The 15,979-nt window shown below is 37.8% G+C and overlaps 1 long non-coding RNA gene across 5 annotated transcripts; it reads left to right on the top strand.

Moving 5' to 3' along the window:
* The first annotated feature begins 983 nt into the window (after nt 1-983).
* LOC125268442 lies at nt 984-3,307 on the top strand. 5 transcript variants are annotated; one of them, XR_007184886.1, is made up of 6 exons: nt 984-1,203; nt 1,650-1,769; nt 1,854-2,017; nt 2,279-2,320; nt 2,444-2,729; nt 2,811-3,307. It is a non-coding gene; the product is annotated as an uncharacterized LOC125268442 (long non-coding RNA). The 5 variants fall into 5 exon arrangements; XR_007184885.1 differs by having other exon boundaries at nt 3,034-3,307; XR_007184888.1 differs by having other exon boundaries at nt 987-1,203; nt 2,444-2,534; nt 2,676-3,307.
* The last annotated feature ends 12,672 nt before the right edge of the window (nt 3,308-15,979 follow it).

The following is a 15,979-nucleotide window of genomic DNA, read 5'->3' on the forward strand; positions in this document are numbered from 1 at the left end:
TAATGGCATATTTACTTGTGAATGTCCACTGAATGTCCAATGTAGTGTCATTAACAAGGCTATTGAATACGGATGTCCGTGAAAAAATGGTTGGCTCTTTGTAGCTCTTCTCTTCACCATAGACAAGTTGCCGGCTCAGGGTGCTGACCCACCAAAGAATGTCCGATTAGAGACAAGCGAAGACACATTTAATTTTCTGGGAATAACCCATTTATTGTCACCACTCAACAGACTGGTTTGTGTTTTGGTTGTGGTTGTGTTGTGGTTTTCTATAAATTAAAAACAGTAACATAAACATGAATATACATGATAATAATAATGAATTACAACGATTATACTGTACATAATGGCAATAATATGATACAATAAAATAAGATTAATAATTAAACATGAACATTAAATCACAAAAGATTTAAAGCAAATGTAATATGTGCAGCGCACAGCTGTGACACCGTGTTAGCGCTGCAGCTTGTATGGCGCCAGTCTGACTGGGCTATGAACGCGCATGCGTGTAGCAAGTTGTATACAACAATTCTCTCTTATATATATTTATATACAGCGAATTTCAAACAGGAACATAAATGTAATAAACAAGTTAAATCTCTAGCACACACAATAATGAAGATATATATATATATATATATATATATATATATATATATATATATATATATATATATATATATGAAATAGAGGGTTACAAGCACGCTTATGAATACACACATAAGCACATTACATCGCGGAACTCGTTTACAAGAACAAATAGAGTTTACATGGGCTATTGAGTTATGGATTGCAAACTTACTTTTGCATTCACGCACAACCCATCATCCAAAAGACGATCTATAAAAGGATCATAAACAATTATGCCGCTCAGCGTCCGTCTCCGTGTCCCGCTGCACTGAACTACCGTCTCTGTGAGGGCGGGGGAGATCACGTGATCAAGGTTTCTGGACGCTGATTGGCTCAGGCATTGTGTATGAGTGTACCTCGAAATACAGAGTGAGATTAATAGATTAGGGTGACAAAAAAAACGATAGCCTTTTTTACAGTCCGAATGTGCGAATATAAAACCAACTTTACCCAAGTTATGTGGATTCGAGTGTTTACGCTGCACTAAACTTTGACGAGCAAGACTCCGATCTGCAAACAAAGAGCAGAGGAAGAGGATGATGGCGGTCCTGCATTCACGAGAAAGAGCAGGTTTGTTTGTTTTTAGTTTCCACGCTCATAGATTTATATGAATGCAATTGTAATAAGCAAAAGTTGTTTTATTCCATGTTTCTTCAAGAAGGTGAGTGAAGAGGATTTGTTTATACTATCATAGAAGATCATTGTTTTCAAATAACCTCAATTAACTAAATACATAAGCTAGTTACATCAGCTAGTTTCACAACTTTTTTTTTTTTTTTGTTATGATGAGAATGTACTGTAATCCTATGCATTAGTATGTCTGAGATCATCTTCAGTTGATAAATGTAAGCAGATTTTACATTTACAGATGCTCATGACTACTAAAACATGGAATACAACACAATCACAGCTTTTGTTGCTACTAGCCGCTTCTTCATTCAGCATGTTAAGAGAATGAATTAGTGATTATTTCTCATAACATGCCATAAATTGCTTTTAATATTTCTGTTTTGTAGTAATCAAGAGAAGCGTTATCATCGCTGAAGAAATGGCAGATTTTAATCCTCAGACACCGACTATGGACATCATCTTCTGACTGAACTAGCAAGGAGATGTTGGAGCCAATGAGAAAGCTGGTAAGTTCAAGTAAGGTTTGGCACATTCAGTTAGACCATGTAACCTTTATTAATAGATACTTGTATACTATTTGCTCTTTACAGGTGGAATGTAAACCTAAGTAAACGCCACTACTTTAATGATAATTTCTAAGCTTACTGAGCAACGTAAACTGCTGTCATCCACATCACATCATTGCTCTAACCGATGTTACCTGAAGAATCCTTTCAGTGTAGCAGATACTCTCAAGCATCTGGAGCAAACTTATGTAAGTAAAGCAAAACATTTTCTTTTTTTTCTTATTTGATTTTGTAAGGATATCTTCATGAAGAAAATGTAGGGCAACAATGTTAACGTTACCTACCTTTTTTTCCTCGTCATCACAGTCCTACATTATATCAGTGTGTTGCTGCTTTTTGTTAAGAACACTGATCTGAGAAATGTGATTTTATTCCTACATTCATGTGAATAAACTAGCAGTAGCTTTATCTACAATTGGTAAACCTTTACAATCTTTCTTTACTTGCAGGCTGAACTGGATGCTTCTGAAGAGTGCGCTTCAACACTTAAGGTAACTTCATTTGAGTTGAAATGCAAGTTGCGTGATGTCTCCTCAGATAACTGGACACAGACTTGACTTTCTCTTTTCTACTTCCACTGTTGGTTATACACTTGTGTGGTTTTGGTTTTCTAGGTTTGTACAAAGTTACACCACATCACTGAAAATGGCACGCGTCAAGATTTCAGAGACTCTGCATGACATTTTAAATGTTTATGATCTTCAGGTGAGTTAAAATTTGTCAACACTTACTACCTCCATCACTGTCTTCACTGTATATAAAATAAAGTTGGCTTGCTTGTTTAACATGCTAATTTTTGCTTGACTCTGACGGGTGTACTTGATGTCACCATGAAACTCACCGTAGCCCTCTGTGCTCCTCAGTACCTGTGTGAGGAGGACCCACAATTCTTCAAGAAATGTAAGTGTTCAATGCATTAACAGAATTGCTAGTATCAGTGAATGTAATGGTCTACTTGTAGTCTACTGAGTGAAATTTCAGGAGGCGTTGGGAGAGCCAGACATCACTGATTCTGTCATTGTGGTCAACGAATGCACAAGTCCTTCAAGCATTGCAGTTGTGATAGAAGATGATCTTTAGTTTTATAATAAGACTAATCTTAAAATAAACCTTCAGCTGTAAAGATTTTTTATTTATTTATTTATTTAGCTGTTGTTGTTTGTTTTTGTCTTTTGAGTTAGTTTTTTTATGTAATGTCCTGCAGAGGTGCCGATCCTGTTCCTGGAGATCTTCCTGCCTGCAGAGTTCAGCTAAGTTATTCAGCTAATTATTTTTTACAACAGCCAATTTTTTTTCCATTTACCAATGTGTTTAAAACATTAAGTTTGTCTATACTTATACACAGAGTGTAACATTGAATAAGTAAATACCAGTGTATAATTTTTCAAAATGTGGTAAATACAATAATTGTATAACAACTGCTGTTATTTGATGTAATATAGTTTGTAATTGTTTTGTAAATAAAATGTTTTCATGCCAACCAGATCAAGTGAGTTCTTTTCAAATGGACATATAATTGCTTTTCAAAATAATGTGATGTTTGTATAGATTTAAGTAATGTTATTTATGTATTATAATTTATAATATTAAAATATAAGTAAGCGTTTTGGCTGGGTATCAAAATTTAAATGAATTTATGAACAGTATGGTAGATATGGGCCGTTTCTGGCGCGCTGTGCGCATTTGCGACGGCCCGATACCGGCTTGATTCCGGCAGCGTCGGCATGGTAACGGCAGTGAGTACACCAGGCATCCGGTCCTAGTGGTAAGTCTCCGGCAGGCCAGAATCTAACCAGAACTGGCCCGATTGAATTTTGCTATCTGGTTTTGATTCAGTATTAACTTCCAAGTGCTACCTATTGCAATACAATATAGTCGCACTATACAAATGCTTTGCCAAATATTTTGCGATTCTAACAGCTTATTTACATAATTGGTATTAGTAGTGAGTGGTAATAGACAAGAAATGTAGTTTTACATGATGATAACATTTCTTTAGTCATTTGGAAATCCTGCAGCCTGAACCAATGTAGCGAAACCACCCTAACAATGGGTGTTTACATGCACCCTCATAATGTGATTATAATGGGATTTTGGCGATATTGCGAAACTTTTTTAAACTTTACCTCATGTAAACACAGTAAACTACAATTTACTGATCAAACGATTAAGCTCATAATCGTAGTAACCATACTTGCATTAAACTATACGGTGGCGCATTGCTGCCACATATTATTTTTTCCACTCAATTATGTCGTTCAAACGACATCTTTTCTCGTTCAAACGACATATTATGTCGTTCAAACGACATATTATTTCGTTCAAACGACATCTTTTCTCGTTCAAACGACATATTATTTCGTTCAAACGACATCTTTTCTCGTTCAAACGACATATTATTTCTTTCAAACGACATTTTCTCGTTCAAACGACATCTTTTCTCGTTCAAACGACATATTATTTCGTTCAAACGACATCTTTTCTCGTTCAAACGACATATTTCTTTCAAACGACATATTTTCTCGTTCAAACGACATCTTTTCTCGTTCAAACGACATATTTCTTTCAAACGACATATTTTCTCGTTCAAACGACATATTATGTCGTTCAAACGACATCTTTTCTCGTTCAATCAGCAGATTTATGTCGTTCAAACGACATCTTTTGTCGTTAAAACCACATATTTTGTACGTGACGTGTACGAGAAATACCTTTATCTGATCTATAATAGAGAATTTATATAGCCTAGATCAGTGCCTTTAGCACACTTCCGCACTCGAAAAGCAGAAGCAAATATAGTGTAAAATACCTTTCGATGCCTGGATCGATGGCAGAGCAAAGTAATGAACACAATATTATTGTTTTAATTGGCCTATATGCAGTTTCTAATAGCCTAATAAAGCACAATTTTATCATTTAGCATTCCTTATTTTCTGGAAAATATAGGTTTATTGGCCTCAGTGAGTCTGAGACTCCCGGTCAGAGATTGTGTCTCAGACGACATTAAATATTTTGTGAATATTTGTAAATATTCGTGGCATAACAGGTGGAAAAATGATGTACTGCAGTTCTGTGGATGTTTTGCCTAGGCAAGGTTATTAGCCTTTAGTTAACTAAAATAAATAAATAAACTGTTAAAAATATTTATGCTGCAATATGAGAAAATATAAATATTAGTTGAAAATGCTATTTTTAATATAATTTAGTTTTTTTCCCCTGACCTTCAACCGATGCGATCCTTTCATTACCCAACAAGATTGTTAAATTAGAATTAAATGAAATTAGAATGAAGAAAAAAATCCCATGGGTTTAGTTTTAGGCTATACATATAGGCCTAGATGAAACAACAAAACATGAGGATTCTTTGCATCACATGCAGCGCTTCTGTGAACGGATAAAAAAAAACAAGATGAAATCTTATAAAAGGAATAAATAGCCTATTCCTATATAGCTAGGCATACACGAAATATATTAAACCTAAATTAATTCGTTTTATATATTAAAACGAATTAATTTAAAGCTAAACTGAAATAGAAACCCATTTGGCATAAATCCAAATGTGCAGTTTTTGGATGTTAAATAGCCTATAGCCTATTTATTATTTAGCTAAACGTTCTGATTATACACAGACTATAAATTAACAGAGTAACATTTTCTATATTTGGCTGACTGTATTTTATTTTGACAATAAACAGGATGCGATGTCAAGTAGCTACTAAAACTGAGCCTTGTGTGTGCGCGTGAGGCGCCGGTGTGTTCATTTGAATTTTCTTATAAAAGCGGAAACAATTAAAATACTCAGACATTTATGGTCATAAGAGTAACACCATTCGAATCTGCAGGTATAACTATTATTTTTGTACACTCACAATAACATTGCTTGAAAAATAAAGACAAGCAATTCATTTCCGTGGACTTGCTTCTCAAAAATGAATCGATGGTCTAGCCTACTTGTCGCAGTTTTTTTTCTTTCATTTTCTTAATATGTTCATTATTTAGGTTTAATATATTTTGTGTATGCCTAGCTATAGGAATAGGCTATTTATTCCTTTCACAGAAGCGCTACATGTGATGCAAGAATCCTCATATTTTGTTGTTTCATCTATAGGCTATAGCCTAAAACTATGGGATTTTTTTTCCTTCATTGTAATTTCGTTTAATTCTAATTTAACAATCTTGTTGGTTAATGAAAGGATCGCATCGGTTGAAGGTCAGGGGGAAAAAAACGAAATTATATTAAAAATAGCATTTTCAACTAATATTTATATTTTCTCATATTGCAGCATAAATATTTTAATAGTTTATTTATTTATTTTAGTTAACTAAAGGCTAATAACCTTGCCTAGGCAAAACATCCACAGAACTGCAGTACAGTCATTTTTCCACCTGTTATGCCACGAATGTTTACAAATATTCACAAAATATTTAATGTCGTCTGAGACACAATCTCTGACCGGGAGTCTCAGACTCATTGAGGCCAATAAACCTATATTTTCCAGAAAATAAGGAATGCTAAATGATAAAAATGTGCTTTATTAGGCTATTAGAAACGGCATATAGGCCAATAAAACAATAATATTGTGTTCATTACTTTGCACTGCCATCGATCCAGGCATCGAAAGGTAGGCCTATTTTACACTATATTTGCTTCTGCTTTTCGAGTGCGGAAGTGTGATAAAGGCACTGATCTAGGCTATATAAATTCTCTAGATCAGATAAAGGTATTTCTCGTACACGTCACGTACAAAATATGTGGTTTTAACGGCAAAAGATGTCGTTTGAACGACATAAATCTGTTGTTTGAACGAGAAAAGATGTCGTTTGAACGACATAATATGTCGTTTGAACGAGAAAAGATGTCGTTTGAACGAGAAAAGATGTTGTTTGAACGACATAATATGTCGTTTGAACGAGAAAAGATGTCGTTTGAACGACATAAAATGTCGTTTGAACGAGAAAAGATGTCGTTTGAACGACATAATTGAGTGGAAAAAATAATATGTATGTGGCAGCAATGCGCCACCGTAAAACTATGTGGCGTACGGCCATTTTAATCATAATTAACAAGAATGTATCACCTTAATCGCACTACCACTTTGACCAAAGTGCGAATACGCTCACCGGACGTTCACAGATGCCGTGTTCACACAACTTCATAAGTGAACATTATTCTGAAGTTTTCCCTCCACTCCAAATCGCTAAACTCTGTCAACGCAACTTGCTGCTCGTTCTTTTCTCCGTATCATCATCCAGAGACAGTGCGCAAAAAAAAAAAAAAAAGACAAACCCAGTTACAGCAGCATTGCAATGTTCATCACTGCGCCAAATAACCTTCCAATACGTAAAATGTATTTGCATTTGATGTAAGTAGATTAAAACAGTGGCCAGTAACATGCCTACTGTATGTATCTCAACCATAGACTGTAAAAAAATATGGACGTAGCGTCCGTGACGTCACCCATAGAGTTCTGAACAGCAGTTTTGAACATAGACAGTAAAAGAAATGGACACAGCGACCCCATTGGAACTCAATTGAGTCAAGTGAAGCCCATTTTTAGCGATTTTTAGCACTTCCGTTTCTGACGCGCAGACTCACACTAAGCTTGATGACGTCCGCAACCTGTCTGACAGATGTAAATCTTCTAGTAGCTGTGCGTGCAAACTGCCATCGTTAATCTTGCAGAGACGGCGAGCTTGAGCGGGGAGTTCTTTGGCGTGAGTGAGCAGGAGTAAGTATTCTGATTAATTATTTTGTATAGTATTTTAAAATGTAACGCCAGTACGCCATATTAAGATAATCTCCCCGATTGCCTGCGAGCTTCTCCTCCTGTCTGTACGGTAATTTCTCTACTGTGCGACAGAGAGTCGAGTGGTTATGACGCAATCGTTAGCTTATTTTTACAAAAACTGTTTCTACGGGGCCATAATGTAACATAGAAGGTAATGCAGCCCTTTATACATTGTCGTGTATCTTTGGAAATAAATAATGGACAAATGGAGTCTTTAAACGCCTCAGATGTAAAGTTATTCACTGTCAAAGTGACGCCAAAATGAATGGGAGTCAATGGGATGTTAACGCAAGTGAAGTTCTGCTACAAGATGGCAGCACGCGGCCGACTTCAACTTCCGGTCGACTTCCTTGGGCACTGGTTTTGAAGCGTAAATGAGGCCGCGGCCATCTTAGCTGCGCGTCACCGCACGTCACTCCCGGATAACTGAAAATGGGCAAAGAGGCGGGGAAGTGGTTTGAGCTGATATGACTGGTTGCTGAAACCACGCCCGCCTAGCTCGACGTGACCATGTTAGCAAGCAAAGGAGCTATCTATCTAGATACTATCTAAAATATTAATGAAGATAAGTTTTATCATCAGAACGTTCTAAAGGTTTACTGTCAATCTACGGTGTTTCTTTAAGATATAGATCCTCCAACACCAGTAGTGTTGGTTGTGCAAATAACAACATGGAAAATCAAATGGGACTTCATACCTTTATAATGAAATAGAGATCGCGAGATGAATCCAATCTGTGGCACTTGGGTAAAATATGAGTGTCCATTGCAAAAAAAACATTTCACATTTCTTCTGAATGATCTGCTCTCTGTCATCGTTCTTCAAGAAAGGATGCAATCTGAGCAGCGTTTATGTTGTAAAACTGTATACGATCGTATCTAACAAACAAATGAGCCATGTCCAAAGTATATTTTTTTCAAAATAGTGCAGCAGTTTTAGTTATAATATCCAAGCAGTGCTGTAGAGTTGTATATCCTCCTGGTATTGTCATTGTAGTAAATCTCACAACCAAAACTTTCAGCCAATGCCACGATCCAACAACGTGTGTTCTGTGTCTCTTCCGCATGCATGCACATCTACACAGACACACATCAGTCTCGAATATTATGCAGCAAGCCATATTTTATAATTGTATAAAATAATCGAGAAAAAAAGCACAAAAACGGCTGAGATGCCAAATTCAGCGGCATCTGAGGTAACATGACGGCTCACAGACAGCAGCGCAATCTACCTGTCACTCAAGTGACCACGCCCTTAATTATGCAGAACTTTAAGGCTTAATATAATTTAAACGGATAAGTTATAAAAAAATTCACCCCCCTCAGAGTTGTCATGAAGGGCAAAAATAGCAGTATAGACCAAAACCACAATTTGAACCAACTTGTAAACATGTTTTTTTCTGCTATAAACTTGGCCAATTTAACATGGGACTCTATGAGATTCTGCTCTCTTTTGGAGCCTGTCCCTAGCGGCCAGTCAATGAATCGCAGTTTAAGTTACTTCCGTATTGGCTTCACGAGAGAAAGGGGGAGGTTGCCGCTTGATCTCAACTCAACTCAAACTTTATTTAAAGCACTTTCAAGACCACAATGTGGGAACCAGTCTGAGTTCATCATTTGTATAATAGTGGTAAAAATAACCACTTCTTAGTGAATGATCAGAATGAAAATTGCATGTAAACGTAAACATCTTTCTGCAATTACTGTAAAGCCGAGTTAAGACTGCACGATTTTAGCCCCGATTTTGGCTCGCCGACAGGTTTTGAGAAATCGCCGACAAATGCCCGAAATCACAGGCAAACCGGTGCTCGTTCACGCGAGTGACAATCAAGCAGTGTGAATGAGCAAAGACATGATCTGAGAGAATCGCAGACGAGTCGCCGACGCCCGTGAGATATTTGGCATGATAAATATCTGGACCTGTCGGCGATTCAAAACCCTGCTGTGTGAAAAGTGTTCTGACTGAAAACTACATCGGCGATGACCGACAGCCAATGAGAGAGCAAGATACAGAACAGCGGGGAGTTCGGGGAGGAGTTATAGACCACAGTATCAGCAAGCACTGCTTCATACACATAAACATTACAATGCCATCAAACAGAACCAAAGCACAAACATTTGCTTGACCATCAGCAACAGCAGCACATTGAAAAGTTATGTATTTAGCTTCAACTGTCGTTGCAGAACACATAATCCTTGTTCCTCGCGTCTCCCCAAACATTTCCTTCTCCATATTCTTCTTTTCTTTATGTTGTTTTCGCTGCAAATCAGCGCACAGGCAATTTGTATTTCAAGCTTCATGCGGGCTACTATTTTTAATAATAATCCCACTGTGTGTCTCAATCAGCTCCCTAGTTCAGTAGTCAGGGCACTGATCAGGGTATCAGCCACATTCACTTTCATTATTTACTGATTCACTACCTAGGGAGCTAGGAAGCTGATTGAGACGCAGGGCCAGTCTCACGTGAGAACTCTGGTCTTGGGCGCGTTATTTCCTTGTCATGTCTCGCGTGTGTTTGATTGTGAAATGTAGTTTGCGTGCCAGACAGGGTTGTCGGCGATTCTTCCTATTGTAAAGTCATGCAGTGTGAAACCTTCTGTCGCCGATCTATCATGCAGTTTGAACACAGCAGCGACTGAATGCTGGCAAGATAGTCATGCAGTGTGAAAAGAACAGTGACCCGACTACTTTGAAAATCGTGCAGTCTGAACTCGGCATAAGTCCTTACTCTGATTATAGGAAATAATCACATTATTGGTGCACATGTAAATGTACTCAATGTTATGCTCTACATGCAGTCAAGCAAAATTATTTGCCTGTGTGATGTCAGAAATCCCACAACATCCAAAATAGCCTATTTTTAATACTTTTTTTGTACTGAGAATGTTTTAAGCTATGGAAAGCTGATGTTTTAATGATATGAAGACCTCTTATACATCAAAAACACAAGGAAAATTTGATTTCTGTCATAACTCCTTTAAGGTCATTATGGTTTCTGATGAAAGACCTAAAGATTCTTAATAGCAACCTATGTGTGTGTGCAGCTTTAAGCAAGTAACGATCACAGTAGAGCCAAATCTCTGTACATCTAAAGTCTCTGTACATCTTAACATAATTAGGTTTAGGGATAGGGTTAAGGTTAGGGTGTTGTTGGACATTCTAGCTCCACCGATCAAGTCCAGAGAGGGTAGGCTGAACATCAACCTTTGCAGTGAGCAGTCTCCCGCTTCAAAAGAGCAAACATACACATTGCAATGTATATACAATATTTCTTTAATAGTCTTTTATAATTACTTTTATTTATTTTTTTTACTTTATTTTTTATTTTTTTCTTGTGCTGTTGTCTTTGCAAGAAAGTTAATGTCTCCCTCACAAGATTTGTAACATCACAGATGATGCTGAAGCAGTAATTTTCCATTGCTTTTGCTTCGGTATAATAACCCTTGTCGACTATGCTGATAAAACAGTCTGACTAAGCACCAAACAAACTATTCTCTGTTAATTTCTAACATCACTTCATCTCTTGCTTCCTGCTCTTCCCCTGTCTTTACCCTATAGGTTTACTTTGACCTTTTTTAAACCACACTGTGGTGGTGAGAGAGGTTCAGCATGGCCAGATCTAGCATTCCTGGCAATTGCGCTGGGCCTAATATTTCTGGTGTAGGCAAGATGGTTGGTTATGTTTATTACAGCACCACCTTGTGGCTAATTATCAAAACATTTGACAATTGTTAAATGGTCAGCTATTCAAGTTATTAACTCTTAAAATCTGATTGACCATTTTTGCTAAGGGTATTATGTGTCTGTGTAGATTCATGACATCTAAAACATCAGGGTAATAAAATGTTCCAACAAACTCTTTATTAAATATCACTGGACTACATAAAAACAAGTTTAGAAGACATTTCGGTGTTCATCCAAACACCATTCTTATAAAAACACAGTAACTGACAAATATACACCTGCTACAGTCACATGATCAACACACAAGTAAAAGTCACATGACTTAAGTTTACCACATTGTATGCTTGCCAGAGTAGATAGTATTCCTCGCAGCTTATTGTGGTGCCCCTTCTCCTCCTGAGGAGGAGCACACTGACCTGTCCATACAGTGCTGCGGCACAAACAACAATTTATTGATTGTAAATTTTACTTTTGCCTTTACCCCAGAGAATCCACACCCTGTATATATGGTTTACCAAAAATATAAGGAGGGTGCTCCACTCAGACCACAGATAATTACCACAGATAATTAAACTAATTAGCACAAGTGGAGAGCATTCAGTCAACTCAATGGCAATGGCAATTTATTTATATAGCACAATTAAATACAATCTATGTTGTCCAATGTGCTTTACAATAGCTAAAACACAAAAAAACAATAAGTAAAAAGACAAAAAAATAATAATTAAGCAATAAAACACATAACACAGAGAAATTGTAAAAACATACCATAAAATAGACTAAAATTGGTGCTTCAGCGTTAAAAGATAACAATAAAAGACAATGAAAGGGTGCTTCAACGTATTATATGCCTTATGAAAACAAAATATGTTTTCAACTTAGAGATGGAGCCTGTCTACACTCTTAAAAAAAAAAAAGGTGCCAGGAAGAACCAAAAAGGGGGTTTCACACCGATGCCATAGAAGAACCTTTTTTGTGAAAAGTTCTTTAAAGAATCATTTTTTTATTGGTGCCATAAAGAACCTTTTCTGGTACTACAAAGAACTCTTTTTAAAGGTTCTACAAAGAACCACTGATGAAAAGGTTCTTTATGGCCCCATTTCTTCCAGATCAATATCCTCACATTTATCATACTATAAATATTCGGTAACACTTTACTTGAAGGGGTGTGCATAAGACTGACATGACACCTTCATAATCATGACATGACACATGTCATGAATATGAAGGAGGTTTTATGAATGTTTATGACAACTGTCATTAAGTGTCATTCGCTCAGTTATGTCATTTTTAATGCAAAGATGACATTGTTTGAGATGTCCGAGTTATGACAACTTGACATAAACCAATACATCATAACCTGTCAGTGTCTTTGTCATGACAACTTGACATTATTTAGCTTTATGGGATAACATTACATTAAACTGTCATGAGGTTGGTTTTGACAATGGCTGTCATGAGGCCATTATAATAGTGTCATAAATATGTATCTTGAGCTCAAGTACAGTGGTACAAATTGAACTTGTCATTAAAATGTCATTAAGTGACAATACTCTGACAAATAATTTTATAACAGCGTCATAACTATTTTTCATTTCATGTTTTTTTTGTTTTTGTTTTTTGTTTGTTTCCACCAACAGAAGGTCAGATAATAGACAATTTCAAATTTCTTAAAAAAAGATAAAATAATGGTAACACTTTATTTTAGGGTCTTTTAACTAGTTGCTTATTACTATTAGCATTCATATGGCTAAAATATTGGCTATTTATTAGTACTTATAAAGCACATATTAATGCCTTATTCTGCATGATCTTATTCTACATTCTTAATCCTACCCAATACCTAAACCTAACAATTAACTATAATAAGCAGTAAATTAAGAGTTTATTGAGGGAAAAGTCATAGTTAATCGTTTATATATGTGTTCCCTATACTGAAGTGTTACCAAAATAATGTAATGTAATGATAACCCATAAAGCTAAGTAGTTTTTTAAGTTTGATAATTAATCTGCTATGTCATGTTTATGACAGGTTATGATGTTTTGCTAATGTCAAGTTGTCATGACAAAGACACTGACAGGTTATGATGTATTGGTTTATGTCAAGTTGTCGTAACAAAGACATCTCAAACAATGTCATCTTTGCATTAAAAATGACATAATTGAGCGAATGACATTTAATGACAGTTGTCATAAACATGCATAAAACCTCCTTCATATTCATGACACGTGTCATGTCAAGATTACGAAGGTGTCATGTCAGTCTTATGCACACCCCTTCAAGTAAAGTGTTACCAAATATTCTTTAATAGTTCATATAATAGAAGAAAATCCAAAAGTAACAACACTTGACAAAAAAAAAAAAAAAAACAGTATATGATTAAAATATTTATTGCATTTACATTATACATCATTGCAGTATATATCACACCTTGATACGGTGTGTGTGCATTTAATAGGGGTGTGCACAAGTACTGGAGTATTAAGACTTGACACTGTCTGAGACTCGATCACTGCAAACATCTTTTTAATGGATGATCGTCAATGTCAAGTCTGAGTACTCAATGGTCACAGTGAATTTAAAAAATATATATACACTATAGTGTGTAATACAGTGAATACAACGTGTTAATGTCAGTATCCCCCTCATCCACTACTATCCTGTGGAAACCACCACTGGTGGTTCTGATGAATGGTTGGGGCTGGGTAGGATCCTGTAACAAAAAAAAGAAAGAAAAAGAAAATTTAATTAGTTTCTGAATTTTCATAGTTTTAGCACAAGTATAATGATGCGACATGACAAAAAAAAGAAAAAACTGAACAGCAGTAAGAAGAGAAACAAAATCAATGCAAGTCAGAGTGCAATCTTGCAAATTCATCCATCCATTCACTCTCCAAACCACTTTTTGTCACGGAGTCGCAGCCATCTCAGACCACAATCAACCCATCGTCACCAGATCAGCATGCTCCGCCCACTTGATCACTCTCCCCGGAATTCTGATTCACCGCACCTGCACCTCCTCATCAATGCACACCATAAATACCCTCACAACCTGCACTCCTTTGTCTGGTCTCGTCTTTACATACACCTACAGACTCCTTCATGACACTCACCTATGTACTTACCTGCCATTGTGGATTCCTGTCCTTTGTCTTCTGTCGTCTTCTTCCCAGTTTCTGGTCTTCACTGTCACTCATGCAAAGAGACATTATCATTACCAGTCAGCTAAGTCATCTATACATCTCTGAACTGTTATACTCACCAGTGTGCATTCCCGTCCAGTTCCGTGCCATGATAGTTAGTCCCATTCAATGGTCCATCAATGAAGAAATCGCCCAAGCTACATGCTCCGATCCTGCTCTGCCGGAAGGTCCTGAGGGGCTACTCTACTTACCACCAGCCTATCGTCTGTCCCTCATGGACTCGGCTCACGCATCTCCGGGCTCTGGACACCCAGGTAGTCAACATACCCTCTCGCTCCATGGTCACACCTGGGGATTGACTTCATGACCGACCTTCCACCATCTGATAACAATACATGTGTTCTTCATCGTTGATCGCTTCTCCAAGGCTTGTAAACTCATCACTCTGAAAGGTCTACTTACTGCATTTGAAGCTGCAGAAACCCTCTTCCAAAATGTGTTCTTCCACTTCGGCCTACCAGAGGACATTGTATCAGATCGCAGTCCCCAATTCATCTCACGGGTATGGCAAGCATTCTTCAAACTCCTGGGAGTTTCTGTGAGCCTATCCTCCGGTTACCACCCGCAAACTAACGGGCAGACTGAGCGGAAGATCCAGAAGATCGGAGGTACATGAGGTCCTACTGCCACCAGAAGCAGGATAGCTGGAGCCAATTCCTCCCCTGGGCGGAGTACAGCCAGAACTCCCTCAGGCAATCCACCACCGGCTCACCCCATTCCAGTGCATCCTTGGATACCAGCCTCCCTTATTCCCCTGGTCCGGTGAGCCCTTGGAGGTTCCAACTGTCAACCACTGGTTCCAGCAGAGCGAGAGGGTGTGGGACTCGGCTCACGTGCATCTCCAACAGGCAGTGCAGAGACACAAGTGGCAGGCTGACACCTGAAGAACACAGAGCCCTTGCTACCAACCAGGTCAGAAGGTGTCTCTCTCGACATGGGACAATGTCTCCGCCTGCCCTGCCGTAAGCTGAGTCCCTGTTACATAGGTCTGTTCACTGTGCAGAGGCAGATCAATGAGGTCACCTACAGGCTCAATCTTCCACCATACTACCGCATTTCACCATCATTCCATGTGCCACTCCTCAAACCTGACTCTGAACCTTTGTTGTCTCCCTTCACACAATCTGGTGGCGATAAGGTACCTCCTCTTCCTGAGCTCGCAAACGAGAACGTTATCTACAGGGTCAGGGCACTCGACACGCGGCGGCAGGGCCAGAGACTTGAATACCTCATTGACTAGGAGGACTATGGCCCTGAGGATCTAATTGAAATGGGCAAATCATTCCAGAGTTTAGGACCAGCTACAGAAAAGGCACGGTCCCCCCTACATTTTAACCTAGATTTAGGGATAGACAGGAGTCTCTGATTAGATGACCGGAGTGCTCGTGTAGTATGGTGCTCAGTCAAAAGGGTGGAAAGGTAAGGTGGAGCCATTCCATTTAGGGATTTATAAATGAGAAGTAAAATTTGGTA

This window comes from Megalobrama amblycephala, linkage group LG5, assembly GCF_018812025.1.
Source record: "Megalobrama amblycephala isolate DHTTF-2021 linkage group LG5, ASM1881202v1, whole genome shotgun sequence".
In the NCBI taxonomy this organism is placed as follows: Eukaryota; Metazoa; Chordata; class Actinopteri; order Cypriniformes; family Xenocyprididae; genus Megalobrama; species Megalobrama amblycephala.